This window comes from Pleurodeles waltl, chromosome 9 (assembly GCF_031143425.1).
Source record: "Pleurodeles waltl isolate 20211129_DDA chromosome 9, aPleWal1.hap1.20221129, whole genome shotgun sequence".
In the NCBI taxonomy this organism is placed as follows: Eukaryota; Metazoa; Chordata; class Amphibia; order Caudata; family Salamandridae; genus Pleurodeles; species Pleurodeles waltl.
In genome coordinates, this window is record NC_090448.1 from 402,667,361 (window position 1) to 402,695,016 (window position 27,656).

A 27,656-nucleotide genomic window follows, 5' to 3' on the forward strand; every position below is an offset into this window, starting at 1 on the left:
CTTTGTGATCACAACAAGCCTTTGTACATCTGGTCCTGTATTCTGAAGTTCAACACAGCCCACAATACAGCTGCTTTTTCCAAGAATAGTAAACCCTTTATGTTGCCATTACAATCACTGGCACCCTGGTTGTGTTCTAATTTTTGATCACAGCTTTAATTTTTGCCTGGATTGTATCACTTTTGTTGTTATTCATCTGTTTTTTTTGGGCAAGATTGGCAGTATTTAGAATCGAGGTAAAAGCAGCTAGTAATTGCGTGGTTAAAATAATGGACTGGATGTTATCCTTTCGCAGGGGAGAAATGACCAGTCTCAGCAAGTAACAGTGTGCTGCAGTTTTGGGTCTATTATTTTGACAAACTGATTGATCCTGGGCAAATCATACTCTCTCTGTGCCTCTGTCCGCTGATCTGACAGTATGTCAGCCCTTTGAAACATGGTTAATGGATGAACTAAATATCAAGGGCATAATCCAGTGACAGGTCAGCAGCATGATTTCCATTCTCACATTTAGGGCTGTTTATCAGCAGGTGCATAATCAAAAATTGAAGGCGTTTCTGAAGCTGCACAGCACATGGCTTCGCTCGTGCTGCAGCTCCTCCCTCCCAGCCACTGAGAGATATACCTTCCACAGCTCATAAAGGGCTGATAGACCAAGAGTTGCTCGTCCGGAGAGATGGTTAACAGTGTCAGGGATACAAATACATATTAATGTGCTTCAGGTTGCACTCACTTCGGTGTTTCTTGGTCAGGAGGGCCGTTATTGACATGGCCGTGGGTGCCAAGCAAGCCCTTTAACACTTTTCACAACCAGAGCGGTGCATTTGCATGAGATGATCGCACTTGAATCACATTTTGATCAGCTGACTTGGAAATAATTTGGGTGCTAAGGAGACAAAGTTAAACTACTTTGCCGGGTGGATGTTTGAGCCAGAGCTAGCGCTAGGCGTGGGAAAGTGCGGGCAGCTGCCCAGGGCCCTGCGTCTGCTCATAACTAGGAGTCATTGCACATGCTTTTAAAAAACTTCAGCGCTATGAGGCTGAGGGAGCAGTAGTGGTTAAGCGCTGTGAGGTCCAGGGGAGGGGCCCTCCACCCCTGGGCCTCTCAGCCATGGGCTGAAAGGGCATCAGAAATCTAATTGCTGCATCAGCGATTATATCTCTGCATTGAGATATATTTAGTAAAACTTAGAGGTTTTTTTAACATGAACTTAGAAACATTGCAGGCCCTCCTGATAATGGTATTAGTGAACTAAGAGCAGGGCCACTCCAATTATGTGGCAGGAAAGTACCAAATTAGGTGTCAGGATTTACTCATTTATGCAGCAACAAAAGGCAAATTGGGTGGCGTAATGCGGCATTTTGTGATAGTATTACCTCATTATTTTGTCATTCATCCAAATACAGCAATAAGCAATATAAAGGTAACCAGTTAACCTTTGCAAAGGGCTTGCCACTGTGCAGGGACAAGTGTTGCTGTGGTTTCAGTTTGAGCTAGAAACAAATATATTTTTTCTTATTAAAAAAAAGCTACAGATTAAGAGAGCAGATGGTCCTATACCACAAATGCAACAAATCCATAATTATGTGGAAACACTGCAACCGTAAAATCAAATAGTTCCAGTGGCACTGACTCAGAGTCATGTCAGAGTTCATGTGTTCCCTGTATGTGAGCTACATTCTTTTAAAGCATGCAACAAAATTACAATCTATTACATCAAACGAATGAAGTGTCGTACAGCAAACACCCTGACTGTACATATTTGAATGTGTTCTGATGTGTGATATTGAACAAAATAGAGGTTGGTGAAATAAAGCATTTGCCGAGGATCACACAGTTTGGTCAAGCAGGGAAGATAGGATTGATCCTAGATTTTCCAGTTTCTCACTGTGCCATTCAGCCACTGTATGGATATCCCTTTGTGGCATTAAAGCTTAACACTTCATCTTTACGTTGACCTTGGACATGTGGGCGCTTCACAATAATTTTTTCCACCACAGAGATTTGCCTAGATTCACAGGATGCTGAGGCGAGGCAGGGATTGAAGGCTTGCCCCACTTGATGCACGGTGGGCAGCTGTAGGCAAAAGGCCACATCGCTTCCTGTGAAATCTTAGCACATTTTGAGCTCTGTTTACAAGAGCACCTTGAACTGAGCAGGGCCAGGCGTCTGGTTCGATTTTTCAGTGGCTTGCTCGCCTATAATATCATGCAGAAGAAAGTAACTTCAGGAGTGGCAGAATCCATACAAAAATGTAAAACAAAATTCAGAGATTTTAAGGGTGGAAGGGGGGAGATGGATGCAAAGGAAGAGAACAGCTGAAATAAGGTAACAGGCTAGTGGTAGAAGAGTGGTAAAGAGCAACAAATGGAGAAAAATATGTGAATTTAAGAGGGGCAGAACCAGCAAAAGGAGGCGGGGGAAAAGGGAGCAATTTATGTAAAGGGAGAAGAACTAGCAAAAAAGATAGGCAAGAGAAGGCGCGAGGTTGGGTGGAACGATGAGAGGAAAGGAGTAGACCATTGAGGGGAAAGATGGATGCAATAGTGTCAGAATCAAAAGAGAATATAAGATGCTTGTATAGAGCTACATTAACAGGAGATAATGCAGGGGTTAAGTGGATTTAGGAGGGGGCTAAAGCAGCAGGAGTAGTTAAGAGGCTGGGCAGGAAATGAGGTGAAAAGTAGAACATGGAGGGGTAAGGTGGATGTAAGTGGGCAGAATCAGCAAAAAAAGTAAAAGGCTGGAGAAGAGGTAAAAAATCTCTATTTTCTGTAAAAAATGTAAAAAAATGTTTTGGTACTGAGATGCATGTGTCATCCTTCACAAAGTGTTGTGATCTTGAACCATCCTTGGTGTGTCTGCTAAATTTCAGCCTGCTCTTTGTCTACTCTATTACTCCCCTTGACCTTTCTATTAAATCTCACTTCCAGCGTGGTCCTTTCCTGCACATGTCCTAACTGGAGATCTGGAGATCATAGCTCCTGCCATCACCTGCCTCTGTAATATCTTGCTTGCCTTGTCATACGTTCCTACCAATGTAAAAACTAAACAAGCTGGGTTGTTTTGTCAGCTCAAAAAGCCTTCAGCGGGCTCAAAACTTTTTCTGACATTTCTTTGCTACATTTTTCTCAAATGTCCCACAATATTTTTCTGTAAAAGGAAAAAAGCTGAAATATATTGTGAGACCTTTTCTTTAGGTCAGGGGCAATAGGTGGTTAATTGGCAGCATTTTACAATTGCTGTTTAAGAACCTAAGACTATTTCATTTCATATGTTTAAGTGTTATTCCTTTTGGAAACTTGTCTTTCCAACCATGACCGCAGCGAGCAGTCAAAGCTTACTCCAAGAGGCGATACATGCATTGGGACTCAAATCTGTGAGTTATATTTATCATACTAGATTAACACCTTATTTAGCCAGCCTAGCTATGTCTTTTAAGAGGAACTAATTTAGAGCATGTGGTAATGGAATGAAACAACAACAAAAAATGTTTGTAACTAATAGTTCCCCAGTAGCAAACAAACGTGTTACAATAGCTCTGTGTGTACAAAGTATCTTGCAAAGTGATAATGGACAGCTGTCACCGTGCAAAACTTAAGTGCTGCGAGTACCAAAGAAGGGGCTAGATTCAAGTAGGAAAGGCAGAGAATCCACAGTTGACTGACCGGCCTATGACCAGGGCACCTGGTGAGAATATGTTTTTATTACGGTGGATGAACTCTCTGCTTGGGCTGGCATGATTGTAGGTGCATAACCCAAAAGGATGCAACATCCTTAAGGTTGATGTGCACAGAGTCAGTCTAACTCTGCTCACAAAGACATCTGGCTTAGTGTCATGTGCAGAATGACAATGGGCCTGTTTGGGTAAGCACAGTATGATGTGCACCTCTTCCCACAGCAAATAATTCCAAATCTCAAGGAGTGACAGCGAGGCCTGAGGAAATTACTGTTTTTCAGAAACACAGAATTGACATTCTGTGGGAGGTGCGGGGAAGAATGAGCAGTGTACAGGAGATGGGGGCTCAAGGGAGGACAACAGCTGAGAAGCGAGGGGGCATTCCACAGAGTACATCATTGCACACCGAGTGATCTTCCAAACACTGAGCCTATAGGTAGCCAGTAGGTTCAGGAAGAGAGGTCTTCCACTGGAGACTGGAAGACCAAAAGTCTTTGGTTACGTACCTGGGGAGTGACTGGATTACCTTGTGCATAATGGAAATGGTCTTGCAATCAATTATCTCTGTAACCAAGATCCCATGGATTTACCAGAGGGCAGGCACAATTGTGTTATTATTTCTAAGGCTAAATTTGAGTCGAAGTCAAAGGCTCTGTCCCTTTGGTTTTGGTGTCTTCTCAGATATTAAAAACATGTGACTTCATTATTTTTTAAACTGTAAGCCTCTGATATTACTTTAGCGTTAGTCTGCGAGTTACACACCACCTTCCCCAATCTACCTATTCCACATTCTTACATTTCCTTTGCATTTAGTTGTAAACTGTATAAAATCCACATTAGTAGGCCCTTTTTGTTTTGTTGATTTAATGTATCTCTTTAGTGACTGGCTCCCACTATGGCTTTGACAGTCTTTGTCCAAGGTCACACACTGTTTTCCCTTCAAGCCATCCATTATATATATCTCTAAGTTATTTCAATTATTTTCAACTTTTAAAAATGGAGTTTGAAAGTAATTGCTGTGTTTAAGTGCTCGCTGAGCAGGTGCGGACAGCTTTTGGTGCTTCTGCCTGCCAATATAATAGCCACCCCATATGTGTTTGACATTTGTGTTATTTCCTCTTCTTGTATTCTGTTTGCTTCAGTTCTTGCAGATGACTTACCCAATGTAGCATGTAACTGTTTGTGTTGACCCCTCATGCCTGCTGAAACCAAAATGCTTTATCTCAAACTTCACTAGAATAATGGGGGGCTCTGGAGTCACTTGAAGTCCAGCTGTATTGTTCTGGGAAAATCTGATTTGGAATTTTAAACATGCCGTAATCTGGAAACAATTAGTAAACATTGTAGAAATCATAGCAGTTTTGGAGAGACCTAGGCTTAGCTTTTTCAGCTGGCTTGAATAATGTAATGTATTTCCATGTGATACAGCTTTATTTTAAAATTTTTAGTAGGATTAGTATTTATATTTTTAGCCATTTTAGTGCTATCCACACTAAGTAGCTAGTTTCTTTGAAAGCTGCTTCAACAATTCCAGAACATTAATATTCAACTGATGTCTATTCCTATGATGTCACTTCCTGTGACGTAGTAAAAACATATAAATTGTAGAATGCACATCCTGACGTTTAACCCTGTTCACCATTTTTTTACATGCTCTCACGTAGAAAAAAAGTCAGGCGTGCAACTCCTGGTGCGCGTTCTCTCCCAACTGCGCTTGTTAATGAATCACAAGCTGATGACCTCATTAGGTTCAACAGTCCCAAGGTGCGCTGCCATTTAAACAGGCCTACAGGCCGATGTAAATCCATCATTATTTTAACCTTAGTTGCCCATTTTTATCCTTTTTAAATCTTTATTTTCCAACTTCAACCAATTGCTTCTTTTATTCCTAATTTAGTCCAATTTAAAACACATCAAGTGTAAATATTCACATTTTTCATGTTTTATTGACAATATGGTGATTCCAAGAAATCAATAATCGTGTTTTAACAGCTGCACTTATAACAGTCCATGTTCCATTCATGATATTATATACCCAATGCATTTTGAAATGCAATCTCTTCTTCAAGGGTAAATGAAACATGAAAATTACATTGCCATCAAAATAAATACAGTATTGCATGTTTTCTTCTAATATGCAGTAATCAAAAAGGTGTATGTACAGTTTAGTAATGCACTTTTTCATGCTCCTACCCTCATATGTAATCCCAACCCACTATCCACGAAACCATTATCAATTCTTCCAGAGATACATAAGGAACTCTCAATAAAAAGGTAATTGCTGTGTAAACACTTTTAAACTAATTCACTCTTTTTGTAATGTGCTTAGAAAAAATATCCAAATGTACTGTGACATGCCCGACCCCAAAACCCCTAGGACTGGCCCTGGTTTGCACTATGAATTACCTTTTGGGAGCATGGGTTGGAGCGACTGTCACCTCCAAGAGGACTCCCGTATGAGATGAGCCGCTTGTGAGTTCAACCGAGTAACATAGCATATTCCATCGACTTGTGCATAAACAGTTGGCGGCATACTGGCCTCCCCTAGAAGTCTCTAATCACCTTCTGGCTGTTTTAACATCTAAACGGTTTTGGTACAATCAGGCCTTGGCTTCTGGAGCAGTGTCAATCACAGCATGATAGTCTCCGGCCTGCAGCACCCACAACAGAAGCACAAAGAAGTGTGAGATATCCGAAATACCCTGTCATCAGCCAAATTTAAAGTGCTATCAAGGGAAACTACAGTCTGGACCTCTTCTAATGGGTACCCTTCACTGCACAACAGAATCTGTATTTCCAGCCCTCACCTCTTTCATCTACCAAAGGGCAGTGCTTCAGGAAGTCCAAATAGCAGCCCCTTGCTAACAAAATCACCATTCCATACTTCAGAAGCTCATTGAGTCCAGGTTTTTTTCTTTGCATGCTGGGATTGCTAGTCATGTTTAACCCATTTAGCTTGCACTACAAGTTTCAAAGAAAATACCCAGAATTAATGAGCTGCTCACAAATGGAACGAGAAAACTTGAAAGCTTTGGAAGTTTAAACCCATACTGAATGGATGGTTATGATCATATCAAAGACAGCAGATTGTATGTTACATGTGCAGATGGGGCTAGGCCTCTGACTTAGACATAAGGTTACCAAATTGTTCCATAACATTGCGTCCCAGCCTAGACTTTCGCTCTTGAAAACAGTTTTTTTTCTGCTTATTGATCCAATTTGTTCCCCTGAAATAAGCAAACAAACACTTGCAGGGAAGCCTAACACTGGGAAATGGTGTTCCTGATGACCTGGAGCTGTGTGGTGACCTTACTTATAGAGAGGTCTGGAGATGCCTGACATCATGTGACTAACTGTGCGCAAACCTTGCCTGTCTCAGTTTCAGAAGCCATACAGCATCCGTGTTCTATGCCATGTGGAGGGCCACTGGAACTATCCAGCAGGGGAGGAACAAATCATGTGGTATGGAATTATGTGGTGTGGTGGACAACATTGTGCAGCAAGAAAATTAAAATGATGTGGCGTAATGTGGCATATTTTGTGACAGTATTACTTAATTATTTCCACATTTTTAAAACATGTTTGCACCGTCTGGATAAATGTTTCACGCCGTTAGTACTAAGTTAACACCCAAATCCAGCAGTAAGCAACACAAAGGTGACCAGCCAATCTTTTCGAATGGCTTTCCACTGCTCTGCAGCAGGTGTTGGTTAATGTTTAGTGACTTTTGATCCATGTGAGTATGAAACAAGTTTTTGTTGTGAAAATCTGTGGATTATACAGGAGATGATGGATTGTGTGGCAAATGCGGCAAATCTACAATTCTTCTGAAAACGCTGCAGCTGCATAATGACATAATTCCAGCGGCACTGGGCGTAAGGCGCACTGGCCGGGGAGGATGTCCAGCATCAGTTCATAGAAATCGAGACTTCTCATAGGATTAATTGGCATCAGGATTGCCTTTGATCGGGCTGATGGCAGGGAGTTTTTCTGAGAAGTCTCTTTCATTTGACTGGGAACAGAATCCCTAACACTTTTTTTCGGGGTCTGTAACCACCGCCTCAGGGGGGCTTACAAACCCATTGCCCTCAAAAGTGGTTACCAGATGCCATGCCACCCCGGGACGAAGAGTTCCAGCCCTCCAGTACAGGGGTTTCCAACAGAAAACTAATGGAGCTTAATAAATTAGTACAATTGGCCTTAATTGAATGGGACCAGGACTAGAAATCACAGATTTAGGCCCATATTTATACTTTTTTTGCTCTGCATTTGCGTAATTTTTTACACAAAAGCGGTGCAAACGTACAAAATATAATTGTGGCCCATATTATACTTTTTTAGCGCCTCATTTGCGCCGCTTTTTAACGCAAAAGCGGCGCAAACTTACAAAATACCAGTGTATTTTCTAAGTTTGCGCCGCTTTTGTGTCAAAAAATGATGCAAATGTGGCGCTAAAAAAGTATAAATATTGGCCTTAGCTATTCATAAAAGCAAGTGACGCAGCATTCAGTCTTTGGTGGTATGAAATCAGCTGGTAAAATTACCTTTACAGCAGGGACTGCAAGCGGCAAATCTCACTGCACCAGAGAAAATAACAGCATGAAACCGCAGGGAACAAAGACCCACCTGTATGTGTAGTCCAACCCCCCAGACCACATGACTATTGGTAGCGCCCATTCTTTACTTTAGACAGATGGAATGCAAGGACGGATGGGCCCTCCCCGGGACTGGGGCCAGGACTCTGTGTTTATCTTCCAAACTCACTGACTCTCGAATGCCGTCTGAGGAGCACTTTGCTGTTTGAAGCAAGTGCGTGGCACATTTATGACGTGTGGTTCTTTGCTACCTTGGGGAGTCCTTCTGCATTTTTCAGTGGTTTCTAGTTGGCTGTGGTGAGGTAGATTGTCTATGTGTAAGGATGGCCCTGTTTAGTGATGTGCTCAGTGGTGATTCCTTTTGGTTCTAAGAAATAACCGCATATAATTTGATTTTTTAAAGTCCGTGTTCGTGACAGGGTTGTAAGGCCTTTTCTTGGAGTTCCAGCGCAATATGTAGATACTGGGGCAGCATGCGGGTGGTGATGCTCACCCCGGTGTCCTAGTCGTTTACCAATACAATGGCAGCCCTAGTGTATAACTAAGGTAGTCTCTTTAGCACTTCACTCTAAAGAGTTATAAAAGTAAATATGTTAACTTGACTCGAAAATTTTGGAGGGGGGCTTAGAAACTGGCCTGAGAATTACACAGTACAAGGTGTTAAATGCCCGGCAGAATAATGAAAGTTATTACGAGTTAAGTAAAAATAACAATTACAATTATGCTGCACGCTGAAAGGCAAAAGTTGGTAGCACCATCTGGGGCCGGAATACAACCCCAGCTGTTTTTATAGCGTTTAGGCACTAGGCACTTGCCCCCATATTTATACTTGCTTTGCGACGAATTTCCGTCATTTTTTTTATGAAGGTCCGGCGCAAACCTAACTCCAAAGCTATACTTTGGCGCTAGACCCGTCTAGCACCGAATTTTTCGAGTTAACCTAATTTTTGCTTGCGGGAAACTACCTTGCGTCAAAGAGATGCAAAGTAGGCAATCCCATACAAACAATTACGATAATGCCTTAGCACCATGTTCATCCCCCCATGCTAAAATGATGCACGGGGGAAAGGGGGCTTTAAATAATGTTGCTAAGCTTGCTTAGCGCCATTATTTAACGCCTGGGTCAGGGCAGCTGTTAGGGGACCTGTGAGCCTATTTCCATGGTCCGAGACCATTGAATGGGCCCCACAGGTGCCCTTCCCAAGCCCCAGGGACACACCCACCCACACCAGAGGATGGGGGGACCCCATCCCAGGTAAGTAAGGTGAGTACAGGTAAGTATTTTTATTTTGTTTCAAAGTGCCATGGGGGCCTAACTTGGGCCCCCTGCCCCCTACATGGCACTGGGCCCAGTGGCCATGCCCAGGGGACATATGTACCCTGGGCATGGCCAATGGGGTAGCGGGCATGACTCCTGTCATTAAAAAACATAAATGTTGGAGAGGGGCTATGGAGATATGAGGGGCACTGTTGAGGGCGGTAGTGAGGGTATCCATGGAGGAGGAGGTCATTAGGGGGACAAAGGGACACAAAAGACTGTCTCACCCAGTGCTACCAATGCTATAACCGGGCCCTACCTGTACCACTTCACTGAAATCCCATTGCCGCCACCACCTGTTATTCAGTAGCCTGGCGTGCAGATACTGTAGTCAATCTCACTGGGTGTGCTCCTTGCAGCTCAGATAGCGTCTGTCGAAGAGCAGTATTTTTGATATGTGAATTGCTTCTAGTTGGCAGGCAGTTTGCCAAGTCTAAAGAGAAAAATCGATAAACATAATCAGAAGAAAAGCAAACAGGGCGGTGCATCTGTTCCATTTCATTCAGAAGACTTCTTTTCCAACAAGGGTGAGCGGGTGAGGACTGTGCTGTGTATCTCAGGAGGATGAACAAGCGCCAGTTTCCCTGTTGGCTGTGTTGGGTACCATACAAGACTGAGATCACCAACAGAGACACCCTCTGGTCTGAGCTGCGTGTTTTCGTTGAACGAGGAGGTGGTGTGGCGGATAAGGCAGTTGCTATTTTGTTACATTAATGGCTTTCGTGTAGTGCACAATCTGCCATCAAAATGACATCTCAGTGCTGTCAGTAGTTCATGGGGTGATGTTCCAAATATTTCAGAGATTTCCATCACAGACTGCAGTCTTTGAATCAGTTTGTGAAGAACATGTTATCCCTTTAGTGAACGAAGGTGTTCCTATATTGGGTGAACTTGTCAACTTATAGAAGTTGTAGGTGCATATTATTTTTTTATTTGATGGGTGAGACTGGAGGGCTGTACCAAATATCTTGAGTATACTTGTATAATTGTGGCTACACCCATTGCTGTGAGTAGTATATGTGAGTAAGGATGTTGTTGGTCACAAGTGCTGCTGGGTGCTGTTGTAGCCAGTTAAATGCATGTTTGGCATGTACTCGATATATGACAGGAATTCTGCCATATGTGTTCTGATCTGTGTAGTGCATGGTGTTTTGGCATGGAGAGTGTTGTTGAGAGCAGCTAAATATCATATATCTTTGCTGTGTTGAAGTGTCACAAGTTTATGGACCCCTGCCAGTCATACTAAGTAGACACAAAAGTGATGGGAGGAATGCTTACAATAAGTCTAAACACTAAAAGTTGCTCTGGGTAGCATCCCAACCCATCATTCTTTTGTCTACCGAGCCACCTCACTTTGGACCCTGCCATATTCAAATCAGTCTTGACCCTCATCCAATAGGAACAGTCCAGACTGAACTGCCAGGCCAGGTACTCCATGAACTGGAACACAGGCAACCCTTACTGGGCTTGTCAGTCGGGTGAACACTGGTTCCAGTGGCAAAGTGAGCATGGAGTGCAAGAACAGCCCTGCACATAGCTCCTGTTGCGACGTTAAAGGCCAAAACCAAGAATCTGTTAAATAAAAGAAACAGAGAAGTCTTGTTTATTGTATCACATGATTGTCCTTATGAAAGTGCCAAAACTACACGGACACCCGGTTGCCATACTAAGTAGCCCACCCTGGGTAACAAACGTACACGTTTTGTCTTCAGTTTATAAGCTGGCCCAGGAGATGGCATAGATATGAAAGCTTTCTAAAGAAAGATTTCAAATATCTTAATTTACAAAGGAAAAGTGAGTGATGACACCAGAACAATAGCAAGAACAGCTATTTAGCACCCTGTCATCGGTTCGTTTAATTATATGAAATGAATCATGCACATATTTAAATTATTCTAAAAATCACTATTTATATCACACAGACTACAGTTTGTTTTCTGGCACTAATTAATACTGAGCGGCATTCATTTTATCAACATACAATACTGTGAAGAAGGTGGATTAACACTGGTACTAAACTGCAGGTGTGTGGTAACAGATATCAGTATAAAATGTGTGTATGCACTGACTATATGTGTGTGTGTGTGTTCACTGAAAACAACAAAGGGGGTTGGGTGCAGGGCCTACACCCAATGGCAGAGGACATGTTACTTTCTGTTAAAAAAAACATAGAAAGTCACAGAAACAAAACAAAAGTTAAAGTGACTTTGTAGTTAGGAAACGTGGTAATATTTTACTTTATATTTAAAAAAAAAATAGAAATTCAGTGAAAAATACAAAGGTTAAATGCACATTATAGTAAGGTGAATACCATTTTGAAACAACAAAACCACTGAAATTCCCCAGTTATAGCTATCTCAAGTAAATTTATCTTGTGTCCAACGTAACTATAACTGGTACCCCCACCATGCACAGTGTTATCATTAATCATTTAATTTCAGATTTTTCAGTGATGTTATCAATGATGCCACAGAACCAGTCATGAAGTATGTGAGGTAATTAGCAGTGCATGGCGAGGGCACCAGCTATAGTTAATTTAGCGCTTGAGTTATATTTACTTGAGGTAAAAATCACAGGTGAATTTCAGTATTTCATTTGGTTTTAAATGGTATGTTTTAACTGACATTGTCACCTATGACAACCCCTTTATTTTTGGGTCTCACTCGCAGCTTGCCAGAAGTTGATTAATGTTATTGTAATAGCGTTTTTTTACGTATTGTTTAATACCACACTTCCCTGTGTGGAATAGCTGAAAATAACAAGTATTACTGTTTCCCAAGTTAATAGTGCTCAGTTTACCGACCTCAGAAAGATGGAAGCCTGAGTAAACCTTGCCTGGTGTAGAGCTCAGTTCCAGCAGACCGCCGCATGTTGCAGCGGCGAGCGCGGCCCTCGCTGAGCACCCTCTCTCGCTGGTCACGTGCGGTTCCTCCCTTGGGGTGTGTGTGGTTGGCAGTGTAAACATTCTCCCGCCTGTTTACTGTACAGCGCTCGCGCTGCTGGCAGATTATAGCCTTGCATGTTTACCAGTTTCAGGGTCGTGTTATTTTGGCGGTAACCTGTCATTTCCCGGGCAAGGTGGGGACACTACAGTGTGAGGCCTGGCTGCAGCTGGAGAGGGCGACGCCCTTCTTCGATGTAGAAAGAATGCCAATGCGCTTCCTTATTGTTTGAACTGATTTATCTGTGACGTATCTTTAGTTATGTATTTGAGGGAACTCCTTTCTAAAGTCGGCAGCATAGCAAGGGCGCCAAGCAAGACAGCGCCCCTATGCACAGTTCGTCTGAAAAACTACAGCCACATTTCGGATCCATATGGCCCCTCATAACCCTGGGGCATTGAAAATACTTCAAAGTATATTTTGGCCACCTTCCAGAAACTGCGAAATCTGCCTTTGCTCGCAGCGCCAGTAACCAGCTGTCGCCACAGCCCTGCCACATTCACCGCCTGCCACTGTGTGGGAGGGGCCGGTCCAGCCTTGCAGACACTGGGGCCTTTCATAGCTTTTTCGGCTCCTGGCTGCTCAGTGCATTTTTTCCTTTGCATACTGGGGCTTGTAGTCCTGTGTGACGCTTTATAAAACCAGGACTACAAGTCCCAGAATGTAAAGAAAAAGCCTAGACTAGCGCAGCTTGACACCGGCAGTAGGACAGAAGTACACTGCCATTAACACAAAAGGTGACGGTAATCTCATGGATTTTTCCGCAAGAACGCTTTGTGGCTCCATCTTTCAGTGTTATGCTGTAAGCACCCTTGCCTGCAAGGGTCACTCTGTAGGAAGGGCCTCTAAGTGTCTTCTCTGAGGTTCCGTGCACTCTTCTTGGCGCTAGCTTCCCAAAACCATTCTACACAAAACATTCTAACGGGCCGCACCCCCCCACTTCGGTGTGGGCGCTTTTCCCTTCTCACCAGTCATACAGCACAGCCATGTCTCACTTGTCCTAACTTTTGGCGAAGCAATTTCTTATATCAGTCGACCAAATTGTTCAATTAATCAGTGCAGAAACCAGAGTAGTCCTTTGCTTGGCTCCAATAGTAGTGCTACCCTTGATAGAGCGTTCCGTACTAGTAATTTACCTATACTTTGGACGCTCTTTAGGTCGATGAATCTTTTGGCTAAGTGGGACCCTCTCCACCCTCAATCAGTCAATTTAATCAAATCAATAATCAATAACGAACATAAGCAATGCCCTGATCAACATAACACTTAACAATTAATCCAGAAAACATTTCGGCGAACCCTGACCTTTCAGTCAGGAATAACCACACCAGTTTATTCAAGTTAGTGAATTTTATTTCCCTATATTAACAAAGCTAGCACAATATAGATGTGTCTCAACACCAAATGATAAACATAAATGAACATTAATAGCTGTCCATAACGGCGAAACAGGTGCAATCTATGCAGCATTTGAATAACAAGGCATTCGATAATAGCAATGCAAATCGCTAGAACTATAATCTGTAATGAACTAATTGCATACATTTAGTCAGCATAGCAAGATCTCAAATTGCATCGTGCGACAAAAGGAATCCTCATCTAACCTCAAATTAGCATCGGCATGTGGGACTTCATGCAAAAACGATTTAGCAACATTAATTTAGAAAACTCCTAACTAGGGCTCTTATAAAAATCAGCAGTTGGTTACCTAAAAGAAACACAATGCAATTGTACAATTTCCTTTCATATTTACCAATTTCAATCAGCATTCAAGGAAGTCTTCGTCTCACAGGTACCGTTTCTCGATCAGCATGGGACGGGGCAAAGGGGCAGGGTGGACGGGGCAGTTGCCTCACGGCGGCAAGATAAACTACTACTTCATGCAAAGGGACAAATTCAAGTTAAAGTCTCTAGGGTAAGAATCGTTTAAGTCTCTTTCTCTCGATTAGAGAAAGCATCAAAGTCTCTCAAAATGGCGTCGCAGCAAAGTGGGCCATAATAGCTGCAATGTCCTGCAAAATGGCGGGTATCGGGCTGGTAATGGCTACTTTCTTCTCGTGCACCTGGTTTAAATAGACAACAGTTCAAATCCAGTAGGGTCTTCCATTGGAGGGTTCATAGGTTAGCTTCAAATTGTCCAATCAAAAACAACAGTTCTCAAGCTTTTACTTAAGCATACATTATCCTTGGAGACGGGTACGCAAGTTGCAACATTTTATACCAATTAACTCATTTTCAGAGCTTCCATTGTCCGCACCTGCAAATTGACCTTGGAGTAAAAAGAAAAATGCCGGGCTGGCACGAAACCTTAAGATAAGCATGTGAACGATCTCAGTGGAAAAGTACAGCTTCAAGCAAGAATACACGTTTAATAGCACATTGGAAAAATACGAGCATCTAAACCGTGAGACCAGGCAACTAGGCCGAAGCCTGCACTAAAGTAATGCTAAGCTAAAACATTTCAAACAAGCAAATCATAGCACACGTTTACGATTATGTCGGATTAGTGCAATTCTAATACATCACGTTATATAAAGCACGCTTATAAATGTTGGCAAACTACTCTGAGGGCACATTTTGTCCCCGTACAATCTTTATTAGTTCGTTTAAAGTCACACATGATTATTTCACACTACGTTTATGCGTTAATAAATGTAAAACCTTCATTTCAGCTTCATCAATCTCTCCTCTGATGACTACTTGTCATCACACCAAATCATGCCCACAAATTTTATTCCATTAAAATTCTGTCAGTTCTCTTTTCCTTTTAATTCCCCTTGTTTTCGCTTTGTATTCTTCTGCCATTCTCTTCATCATTTTCTCTTCCTTCCTTCTTCTAATTCTTTCCATAATCATTATTATTCCCCTTTTTATTCCCCAAATTCCAAATATGCAAATCAGTACTATTAATATTCCCTGTATTATTTTCAGTAATATTCCATTCCAAATTCCCCCAATCCAATTTCCCACTGAAGCAAGTCCCTTTCCAACCTTCTCCCACACTCCTGGTTCTTTCAGTTCCTTCAAGTCTGCACTTTCTTTTGTTAGATTAGCAAGCATTGTTTTAATCTTCACACTGTTATCTGGAATATACGTACAACAGTGTCGTGCACCAAGCATTTTGCAAACGCCGCCATCCTTTGCTAAAAGAGTGTCTAAGGCAAGCCTATTTTGAAGAGTCATAGCTCTTTCCGCTGCAAGTTCAGCATCTATCAGGATTATAGCACCTGAAAACTTTGTCAACATGTTATCCACTATAGTAGACAACTTTCTTATTTTGATGGAATTCAGCACAACTCCCAACGAAGGAATCATGGCTCCAAATATATCTCCTACCACAGCAGCTGCGGTCTCTCTTTTCTGGATACGATGGGATCCAGATGTCTTTGGAATCATCGATAGGTCATCCAGTTGATAAACCTTCGGGAACACTATACCCAAATAACATCTCCCCCACCATCCCTTCGGAAGACGATAATAGGCATTATACCCACAAATGTAATATACACCTGGAATAACAGGGTCAAGTCCGTTCATCATGAATGTCCATTTGGCCTTAAAGATAAACGTATGTTTACACTCACTCGCTCCTACGAAAATGTTATCATAATAAGATTCACCTCGATATATACAAAATGTCCCTACATGCCAAGCATCTAAAGCAATTCTCCCTTGTGTCTTTATTGCGGCAAAATCATAATTATCTACTGAAGTCCTCTTATGTAGCTCCTTTTCTAATTTTGCATTCATTTGTGCCCTTCTATCATCTGTGCGATCTAAAAAGCTTATTTCTACTGCAGAGAGCGAGCAGGTAAGGTTTTCCCTATGAGCGTGAGACGTTTCAAAAGGTTGCATTGGCTCGAAAAATTCCCTCATTATTTTAGCATCCCAATCTTTAGCAATCTGGCTTAGCTGCGCTATTATAGGAACATATGCAAAGGTAACATCATAATTCGAGTAAAAATACTGTATGTTAGTCTGACCATAAAACCTAGACATTACTATACTACATGTAATCCCGTATGTAAGAGGCATGTGGTGATAAGTCACCCCTTCCTTTACTGATGTCGGTATCTGTGTACACACATAACAATCTTTCGCATCCATAGTCTCAACATATTCTGTTAGCAAGCGATAGAAAACATTATACGAGAGTTCCTTTTTATCATGCAAGTGTCTCTCATCTAATTCTAATCTTTTCAGTGCAGTTAGTTCAGTGACAGTAACAGGAGCAAAAGTAGAAGCATCAATCTTCTCATTCTCACCCTTACCATGCATTCCAAGCACTATTGCCATTATTATTAGTACACATGCAATTACCAAGCCTATACACACATATTTACAATATTTCTTTCTACTGTTTTGTGTAGCGTACCCAGTCATGATCTGTATAGAATCAGAGAGCTAGAAGCACCTAAAAAATAAAAATAACTATTTGGCAATTCAGTTACAAAGCTGCACGAGCGCAATGTTTCACACAGTTTTCTTCAAGAGGCCAGTCACTTATCGGTTAGCAGCATTTGTCTCAATTCGGCAATAACTCAGTCTTTATCAGTTCAGCAAGTGTCTCATCCGGTTTAGCAATGTCTCAGCTGGTTGTTTCGTATCACGTTAGATTGTAGCAAGCAATGTCATTTATCACCCTTTCAATCAACAGAGTCAATAAAACTTTTCTTTTCTATTGGTATCTCTTCTTCTTCGTTCTCGAGGCTAAGAGATACAAATTCGTCAGTCCAATCGTCATTGACTACATATGCCCATTCTGGACCGGAATATCTCCTGTTTGGTATCCTTTTCCTTTTCAATTTTGCCTCTCTTTTCGATTCTGCCTCACTGGTACTTTCCTCTTTGGCCAAGTCTTTTCCTTCACTTGAGGATGGTACCACGACAGTCACTTCCTTTCTTTTCTCTTTCACTTTTGGCCTTTCTCCGTCGTTCAAACTTTCTTTAGTTCTCTGTTTTATTGGTGATATACTTAGTCTCCTCTTTGCACCATGTCCATTTGATGGACCTGCGACCTTTTCTGTGGAAGCTTGAACTGTTTCGTTCTGTTCTGCCTTGTCCCCTCCTTCTGGGGAATCAATCACATTCTCCTTTTCTTTTTCTCTATCGTCTGCTTCTGGGAAAGCCCTCCTCTGATCAGGCTCTCCTGCCTTTTCACCTCTTTCGAGCCCTTCGTCACCGTTACTTTCTTCACATTCTTTATCACTTTCAGCTGCTTCAGGCTCTTTGTCACCTTCAGCTGCTTCAGGCTCTTTGCTACCCTCAGCTGCTTCAGGTTCTTTGTCACCTTCAGCTGCTTCGTCGCTGTCTGAACTTTCTCCTTGGTCTTCCCCAAGTGAGTTGGTCACTTCGTCCTCAGAGAATATCTCTCTCTCTTCCGTTTCTGCCTGTTCGCTTTCAGTTTGATTTTGCTCTGTCTCAGCGCTCAGCACTGTTTTATCAGGCACTGGTAGTTTCAGCGCTTCAACTTCCTCATCTGTGGGACACAACACTTTCTTTGTGTGACTGGCGTGAATCCAGTTGGGAACTCCCGCACACTTCACAGCGGTAGTGGTTGTCAGGATCACTTGGAAAGGGCCTTTCCAACGGGGTTCCAGACACGACTTCCTCACGTGGTTCTTTACCACGACCCAGTCACCTGCTTTCAGTGTGTGTCCTGGACCTTGGATCGGTGGCAAGGTAGTTGCTTCCACCTGGTGAGAGAAAGAACGAACCACGTCAGCTAGACCCTTGCAGTAGTCTAACACCATATCATCTGTAATATTCAAAAGCGCGTTTGCGGGAACTGCAGGAAGTCTCATAGCCCTGCCCATGAGAATTTCGTGCGGAGACAATCCAGTCTTTCTATCAGGGGTGTTTCTCATTGACATTAACACCAAGGGCAATGCGTCAGGCCATTTCAAATTTGTCGAGGCACATATTTTCGCCATTCTTGATTTCAGTGTACCATTCATTTGCTCCACCAGTCCTGAGGCTTCAGGGCGATAGCTACAATGCAGTTTTTGCTCAATGTTCAGCGCTGCGCAAAGTAACTTTATCACCTCGTTATTGAAGTGACTTCCCCTATCTGATTCCAAAGAGATCGGGAATCCGAAACGTGGTATTAACTCCCTCAACAATAATTTTGCAACTGTAAGGCTGTCATTTCTACGTGTGGGGTATGCTTCAATCCAGTGACTAAAAATGCACACAATCACCAACACATACTTCAGACCTCCATGCACAGGCATCTCAATGAAGTCCATCTCCATTCTACTAAACAGGCCACTGGCTCTGCCAATGTGGCTCGCGTTCACAACTGTTCCCTTTCCTGGGTTCATCTGCTGGCAAGTGACACATCGATGGCAAACTGCTTCTGCAGCTTGACGGAATCTGGGGTTAAACCAATCAGTTTTGAACAATCTTATCATGGCATCTCTCCCTAGGTGAGCCTGTCCATGATAGAACCGCGCAAGCTGTGATAAGAGACTATTTGGCAAAACAAATTTTCCCTCATTTGAAACCCATAACTCATCTGGTCTTTTTATACATTGTGATTTAATCCAGGAATCTCTTTCGTCCTTCTTGACGTTATTCTGTAATGTTTTTAGTTCGTCTATTGTATCTACGACCTTCAAGGCAAATGCTTCAACTGGTTCGAGTTCTGGTTCACTTATTGAATTCCATTCATCCCTGAGTAATATACAGTTCAAGGCACAAAATCTTGCGACTTGATCCGCATATGCATTTCCCAGAGAAACATAGTCCTGTCCTTTTGTATGAGCACTACACTTTACCACTGCAACTTCGGCTGGCATTTGAATGGCGTGTAACAATTCCCTTATTCTTTCCCCGTTTTTCACTGGGGACCCTGAAGAAGTCAGGAAACCTCTCTGTGACCATAATTGTCCAAAATCATGCACAATCCCAAACCCGTACTGACTATCGGTGTAAATGGTGACTTTCATCAATGCAGACAGTTGACATGCTCTTGTAAGGGCTACAAGTTCTGCTACTTGTGCAGAATAGACTCCTTGAAGCCAGGCCGCTTCCAAGACACCTGTTACAGTACATACAGCATATCCTGCTTTTAGAATCCCCATCCCATCTCTTAGACATGAACCATCAACAAAAACAATCTGGTCATTTTCATCAAGCTTAGTATCCTTAATATCAGGTCGAGGTTTGGTGCAAAATTCAGTCACCTGAAGGCAGTCATGCTCGATGTCTTCAGCGTCCTCTATTTCAGCATTTTCACCGGGAAGCAAGGTTGCTGGATTCAGCGTAGTGCACCTTTTCAGCTGCACATTCGGTGAGCCCAGAATTATCGTTTCATACCTTGTGAGCCTTGCTCCAGTCATGTGTTGCGTTCGGGAGCGGGTCAAAAGTATCTCAACTGAGTGAGGGACCATGACTGTTAATGGATGTCCCATCACTATTCCTTCACTCTGAGTGAGGCTGATACCAACTGCTGCTACGGCGCGCAAACACCCTGGAAGTGCTGCTGCGACCGGATCCAAGGTAGCTGAAAAATACGCTACTGGTCTGTTTATGCCACCATGGGCTTGAGTCAAGACAGACAAAGAACATGCATCACGTTCATGACAAAACAATGTGAAAGGCTTTGTGTAATCAGGCATGCCTAAAGCTGGAGCCCTGCACATGCATTCTTTCAACTCAACAAAAGCATCCATCTCATCTCCTTTCAGCTCAATTTGATCCAAGGCATCCTTCTGGGTCAGCTTCAGTAAAGGCTTTGCTAGAGTTGAGAAGTTGGGAATCCACTGACGACAGTAGCCCACCATTCCCCAAAACTTCCTCACCTCCCTCCTTGTCTTTGGTGGACTCATTTGAAGTACACTCGTTACTCTTTCCTTCATTATTCTCCTTGACCCTTTCTCTATCTGGTGACCCAAGTATTTCACTTTCTTCTGACAGAACTGCAATTTGGAAGGAGACACCTTGTGCCCATTCCTTCCCAAATGGTTCAACAGAGCAATGGTATTGGCTGTGCAGCCACTTTCTGTCTTTGATGCAATCAGTAAGTCATCGATGTACTGTACTAGGGTTGACTCAAATGGCAATTCTAATGCTTCCAAGTCTTTCTTTAGAATCTGATTGAATATCGACGGTGACTCAGAAAACCCCTGAGGAATTCGACACCAACTGTACACTCTGTCTAAGAATTTGAAACAAAAGAGAAATTGGCTGTCCTCATGAAGAGGCACCGAAAAGAATGCTTGTGACAAGTCGATGACTGAGAACCACTCGGCATCGCAAGGGACCTGGAACATTATCACAGCTGGATTTGGTACGACAGGGCAGCATTTGACTATGATGTCATTTATTTTCCTCAAGTCCTGTACAATTCGGACCTTTCCACTCGGCTTTATTAATCCCATTATTGGTGAATTACATGGACTGCTTAACACTTCTTTCAGTACTCCCTGTTTTACAAATTCGTCAATGAGTTGGGCAACTTTCATAAGGGTGTCTTGTGCCATGTGGTATTGTGGGGTCTGGGGAAAGGTTGCATTGGGCTTTACAGTCACTTTCACTGGTTCCACTCCTTTCATCAATCCCACCTCTTTCCCTGTCATATCCCACACTTCCTTTCCGACTGTTTCCCGTAATTCAGCTGGAATATCTTCTTCAGTTATCATCGGGAACAGACAAATCAGAGGATAATCTTCATCGACAGTTTCCATCTCATCCCCCTCTGCACTGTCCTCTTCTTCCCCATCACTGCTCGTCTGTATTTTTATTCCCTCGTTCGAACACATAATCGAACAACCCAATTTACACAATAGGTCTCTCCCTAACAGTGCTATCGGGCTTGAGTCACATACCACAAATTTGTGTAACCCTTGATAGTTACCAATGCTGACTGGTACCGGATCTGTAATTGGGTTTGTCAGGTGCCTGTTTGCTACTCCCACCACTTGAACTGTCCTTCCTGAGAGTGGCAAATTTGGTACTTCAATGCTCTTAACAGTTGAATGTGTGGCTCCTGTGTCAACCAAGAATGAGACACGATGACCCATTACTCTTCCCTCCACGTACGGACCCTTTTGATCAACTTCCAAGGATGCTGCAAGCACACAGTCTCCTTCCTCCCCTGAACTTTCACTCTCCCATACATTGTTTATTCCACTCTCACTGTGTAATGGGAACTGTTGTACGGTGCCATTTGTATTCATTACCTGACCCGAGACCTGTGGAGGAACCATCACTTGCTGCTGACTCATTGGTGCCAAAGGTATTTGCATTTGCTGATTAGGTACCATGGGTAACTGCTGTTGCATTGGCTGCATTTGCGTCATCTGCACACGGGGCATCTGCATCTGCTGCGGCTGCATGGGCTGTAATCCCTGTAGCTGATTTATGGTCTGAAAATTTGGGTTTGGACCTCTCATTTTCGGTCCCCTCATTGTCTGAAATGCATTGACATCATTGTTTTGCTGACCAACACCTGCACCTTCCTGCACCACCATCGGGCACTCGCGTTTCCAATGTCCGACAATTCCGCACACGTGACACGGCATCACCTTCTTCATTGCCTGCACACCATTCACAACAGTGTTCAAATCCGGACCATTATTCACAAAACATCCTCTGCCTCTGCCTCTCGCCTGTGCTGAAACGCCATATTTCCCTGCAACTGCGGCTGCGGTTGCGGTACCTGTTGTTGGAACCCTTGCAACCCTTGCAGACCTTGCAGACCTGTCTGAGCTGCCTAAAGCTGCATCATCATCACCTTCTCTTTCAACCTTTTCTGCTTCACTTCAATTTCATCGCTACAGTATTTCGCATAATTCAACACTTCATCAATAGGTTTCGACTGCCAACAAATCAAATGCGACTTTATCATCTGACTTATCTCTGGTCTCAGCCCTTCCACAAATCTAAACACAAAATGAAGCATGTCCTTCGCCTCTATTGTTTCCGTGCCACTGTAGTTCTTGAACGCCTTCAACAACCTCTCATAGTAACTATGAATCGACTCTTTAGCCTCTTGGGCAGTTCGATAGATCTTCTGCCAATCCACATTTTTCGCGGCAACCTTCGTCTTCAAATGCTCAATCACCTTATAGTACAAGCTCATCACCATAGGTGATGGTGCACCCGTATCCCTGTCTCTCTCCGGTTCACTTGTCGGCCAACCTACAGCTCTTTTGCAATCCTCCCACAAGTCTGCTGGAACCACAATCTCAAAGAGAGTGTTCAGGTCTTCCCAGAGACATTTTGCAAGCTTCACAAACCTGTCAGTCTGTTGATACCATTCAATCGGTTTCTCTCTCAGTTTGGGAAAATCATCCGTAAAAGACTGAATGTCGCTTCTATGCCATGGTACATGTATTAGTTTTCCCCCTGCTGTCTCCCTCATTGGTAACATGGTTACTGCATCGCTACTCTGTGGTCTCTTCTCGTTTAGCTCTGGGACACTGTCTTTCCTCTTTTCCTTTCTCTTTACCCATCTGCTTTCCCATTTGTCTAAGCACCTCCATACTTGTGCACTCTGCAACAATTCTCTAAGGTGCGCCTTCATGCCTGCTGACCTCATGTGTTCAAAATCTGTGGTCCCGAAATCCAACCTGTAGCTTCTGCTCAAGTGTTTTGTCTTGTCTATGTCAACCCCGTTTTTGTCAGCTATTTCCTGCAAGCTTTTATGTACCTTGTTCACTTCTCTCGTAATCCTAGGACATAGATATCTCAGCTCCTCTTCCGAGTAGGACTCTAACCTATTCACACCCATAGTCCCTTCCACCAATTCTTGTGCTTCCATGTTCAACCTGACCCTATTCAGATAATCTTCTTCCTTCCCACTGGCTGAGCTTTGTGTGGAATTCAGACTGTTGAACCACTGTGTCAGCTGTTGCGCATTCAACCCCATCAGTGTAGCATTCACATCGACTGCCATTGATGGTTGCGGCAACTTTTCAGTGTTCGATGTTAGAGGTATTATCAGTGGGGGGCTTGACCTCACCACTGCCGACTGAGCACATATGGGACTAAACTCCATCAAGGACCCAGATCCGGTTGGCTGAGCCGCTATCGGAGTTATCCCTGGAGTGTTTTCTATGCACCTCCTTTCTGTCCCACTCTGCAGCATAGATCCCTGACCGCTCATTCCTAAGTTAGGCTGACTGTACAAAGGTACCGGTGGACCTACAGTAATGGGTAGTGATATCGCGTCTGGGTTCTGTCCATTTCCCATGTTCTGAGACATGTTCATTCCCACACTATGGGTCATCATTGCCGGCATGCCCATCTGACTCCCCGTCATCTGAGCATGTGCTGTTCCCCCCTGCATTTGCTTTTGAGGCATCAAAAACTGGGTTGATTCAGCTTGTGCTATGGTTGGGTTGTGACCATTCTGTCCTCCCATTGCGGCTGGGTCTAAAATCATTCCTGTACTGTTGTCACTGCTGTAGTACCTTGGGATCTGCGGCTGATAATTTTCTGCTGGTTTCAACATGGGCACATCTGGATATATTCTCCTAACCTGCGGTATCTGCAGGGTGAACAGTAAACTCGGGTCCTTAGATCCCGGTGATGCTCCTGAACTCTGGGTTTCACTGTTCTGTACCGGTGCCGGAGGGGCAGAACTGGTACTTGGACCTTGTCCACTCTCTGCATAAGGTGGTGGACGGTCATTCAACAATTGCATGATTAACTCCTCATCCTCTAACTCCTCCTCTCTTCTCAACTTTTCCTCGTCCTCTCTATCCTTGGAACACCTCCTGTTTGTCTTACAGGTAGCTTTCTTACCTGTCTCCTCTTCTTCCTTAGTAATTGCGGGGAACAATTTTATCCCCTGCAATACATCTGACCTCCACACCTTCTGTGCATTATCCCACCTAGCGTCCGCTAGTGTCTTTTCTACCTTCCTTATCCTAGTCTCGAACTTATTTTGCTGCTGCTGTCTAGCCATTAGTTCCCAAATCGCTAGAGCCTCAAACTGTGCTGGCCTTGGAGGTACCTTCATGTCGTACATCGCGAATCTCAAATTCTCTAGGATCCTTATATTGAATGTCCCATGGATCGGGAACGCTACGCTCCCATGTTTCTCTGTCAGCTTGTGCCATTGCTTTAGCCAAAGGCACGGAGCTACCCCCTTTTCCTCCATTACAATGTAAGCTGGTTTGCCTTCGGGCGGCGTTTCCTCTCCTACGCTCGCTTTAATGTATGTCTCCCCCTTCATCGCACTCCTTAATGCTTTAAAAAATTTCATTTTCTCGTCTTTTATTTCACAAAGTTTGTAATCAATAGGTGACTTTAATTCCCGGAATACTCTTCGCTTGCCTTTTCCCTTCCAATCGAGCCCCACGGACTGCGTCCAATCCGTGCGCGACCCTTCTCTACAACCAACCTATCCCAGCGCGGCTCCTAGTGACGTCACACTCACACACACTGCGGCTGACAAAGCCTTGCGGCTAGTCCTCCTTCACTCAGCTCCTCTCGTAACAACTTCTTGCACGTATCGCGAGCTACCAAAAAATATAAAACAGATCTGTCGGTTTACTATAGGAAGGGTAACACAATCGCTTCAGGACCTTAGGGATTTTTCACTAGCCTCGGCAGTTATTCCATCTTTCTCGGTCCCCACGTTCGCAAGCAAATCTGACCCGCAGACTCTGCTCTCAACTTGTCAGTGATCTATTCTAGTGCACTTAGAATTTGTCAAAGCCCGAAGTCGAAGTTTCTTTCACTCCCTTAACACACGTACCGACTTGTTGACCACGCCCGATCAACCTACTAAACCGACCAGACCACAACATAAAACAACATACTCCGGAGTCTCTTGACCTCGCAGGGCCCGTCTCAACAACAACAACCACGTGGACCTTTTTATGCACGAAGCGCCACATGCACATGAAGTTCGACGACTTCCCTACTCTCACACTCGGAGTCGCACCTCCGCTATTTCTATGAAGTTCGACGACTTCCCTACTTCTACACTCGGAGTCGCACCTCCGCTATCCTCTAAAATCTTTGCAACCTTCTCACACAATCTGCGGCAATAAGCTGTGCAAGCGCAAAATCCTAACTTCTCTCATACCGTCACTAGTACCACCAACGCCGATCTCACACCTCCATTCTCTTCATTCGCAAGCTCCGAGATCCCGGGAAAGTCGCGGTGGACTTAGCCCATCATCATTCTCTCAATCTGTTTTATCCAAGAAAAATCTAATTCAACTTCTCGAGTGGGGTCTCAAAGGGCGTACCCGGTAATTCAACACCATGTACTTTAAGAGTACGGGGTCCCAAAAGGCGAAACCGTCCTCTGCTACCATCTACTGATAGAGCGTTCCGTACTAGTAATTTACCTATACTTTGGACGCTCTTTAGGTAGATGAATCTTTTGGCTAAGTGGGACCCTCTCCACCCTCAATCAGTCAATTTAATCAAATCAATAATCAATAACGAACATAAGCAATGCCCTGATCAACATAACACTTAACAATTAATCCAGAATACATTTCGGCGAACCCTGACCTTTCAGTCAGGAATAACCACACCAGTTTATTCAAGTTAGTGAATTTTATTTCCCTATATTAACAAAGCTAGCACAATATAGATGTGTCTCAACACCAAATGATAAACATAAATGAACATTAATAGCTGTCCATAACGGCGAAACAGGTGCAATCTATGCAGCATTTGAATAACAAGGCATTCGATAATAGCAATGCAAATCGCTAGAACTATAATCTGTAATGAACTAATTGCATACATTTAGTCAGCATAGCAAGATCTCAAATTGCATCGTGCGACAAAAGGAATCCTCATCTAACCTCAAATTAGCATCGGCATGTGGGACTTCATGCAAAAACGATTTAGCAACATTAATTTAGAAAACTCCTAACTAGGGCTCTTATCAAAATCAGCAGTTGGTTACCTAAAAGAAACACAATGCAATTGTACAATTTCCTTTCATATTTACCAATTTCAATCAGCATTCAAGGAAGTCTTCGTCTCACAGGTACCGTTTCTCGATCAGCATGGGACGGGGCAAAGGGGCAGGGTGGACGGGGCAGTTGCCTCACGGCGGCAAGATAAACTACTACTTCATGCAAAGGGACAAATTCAAGTTAAAGTCTCTAGGGTAAGAATCATTTAAGTCTCTTTCTCTCGATTAGAGAAAGCATCAAAGTCTCTCAAAATGGCGTTGCAGCAAAGTGGGCCATAATAGCTGCAATGTCCTGCAAAATGGCGGGTATCGGGCTGGTAATGGCTACTTTCTTCTCGTGCACCTGGTTTAAATAGACAACAGTTCAAATCCAGTAGGGTCTTCCATTGGAGGGTTCATAGGTTAGCTTCAAATTGTCCAATCAAAAACAACAGTTCTCAAGCTTTTACTTAAGCATACATTATCCTTGGAGACGGGTACGCAAGTTGCAACATTTTATACCAATTAACTCATTTTCAGAGCTTCCATTGTCCGCACCTGCAGATTGACCTTGGAGTAAAGAGAAAAATGCCGGGCTGGCACGAAACCTTAAGATAAGCATGTGAACGATCTCAGTGGAAAAGTACAGCTTCAAGCAAGAATACACGTTTAATAGCACATTGGAAAAATACGAGCATCTAAACCGTGAGACCAGGCAACTAGGCCGAAGCCTGCACTAAAGTAATGCTAAGCTAAAACATTTCAAACAAGCAAATCATAGCACACGTTTACGATTATGTCGGATTAGTGCAATTCTAATACATCACGTTATATAAAGCACGCTTATAAATGTTGGCAAACTACTCTGAGGGCACATTTTGTCCCCGTACAATCTTTATTAGTTCGTTTAAAGTCACACATGATTATTTCACACTACGTTTATGCGTTAATAAATGTAAAACCTTCATTTCAGCTTCATCACCCTTCACTTGAAGGAGACAGCAGCGCTATTTCCCTTTGTTTACAAACAGCAGATCTATGCCTCACTCTGCTAATCTTGCCCTGGATAGTTACTTACCAGTCTGTCTGATTATCTGTGTGTTGGTCACCCCGTCTGCCTCTTTTTGTTCATTTGTCTACCCCATCTTACTCAGATCTGTGCCCCTTCCAGACAGGAAATATATATATATATATATATATATATATGTATATATATATATATATATATATATATATATATATAAT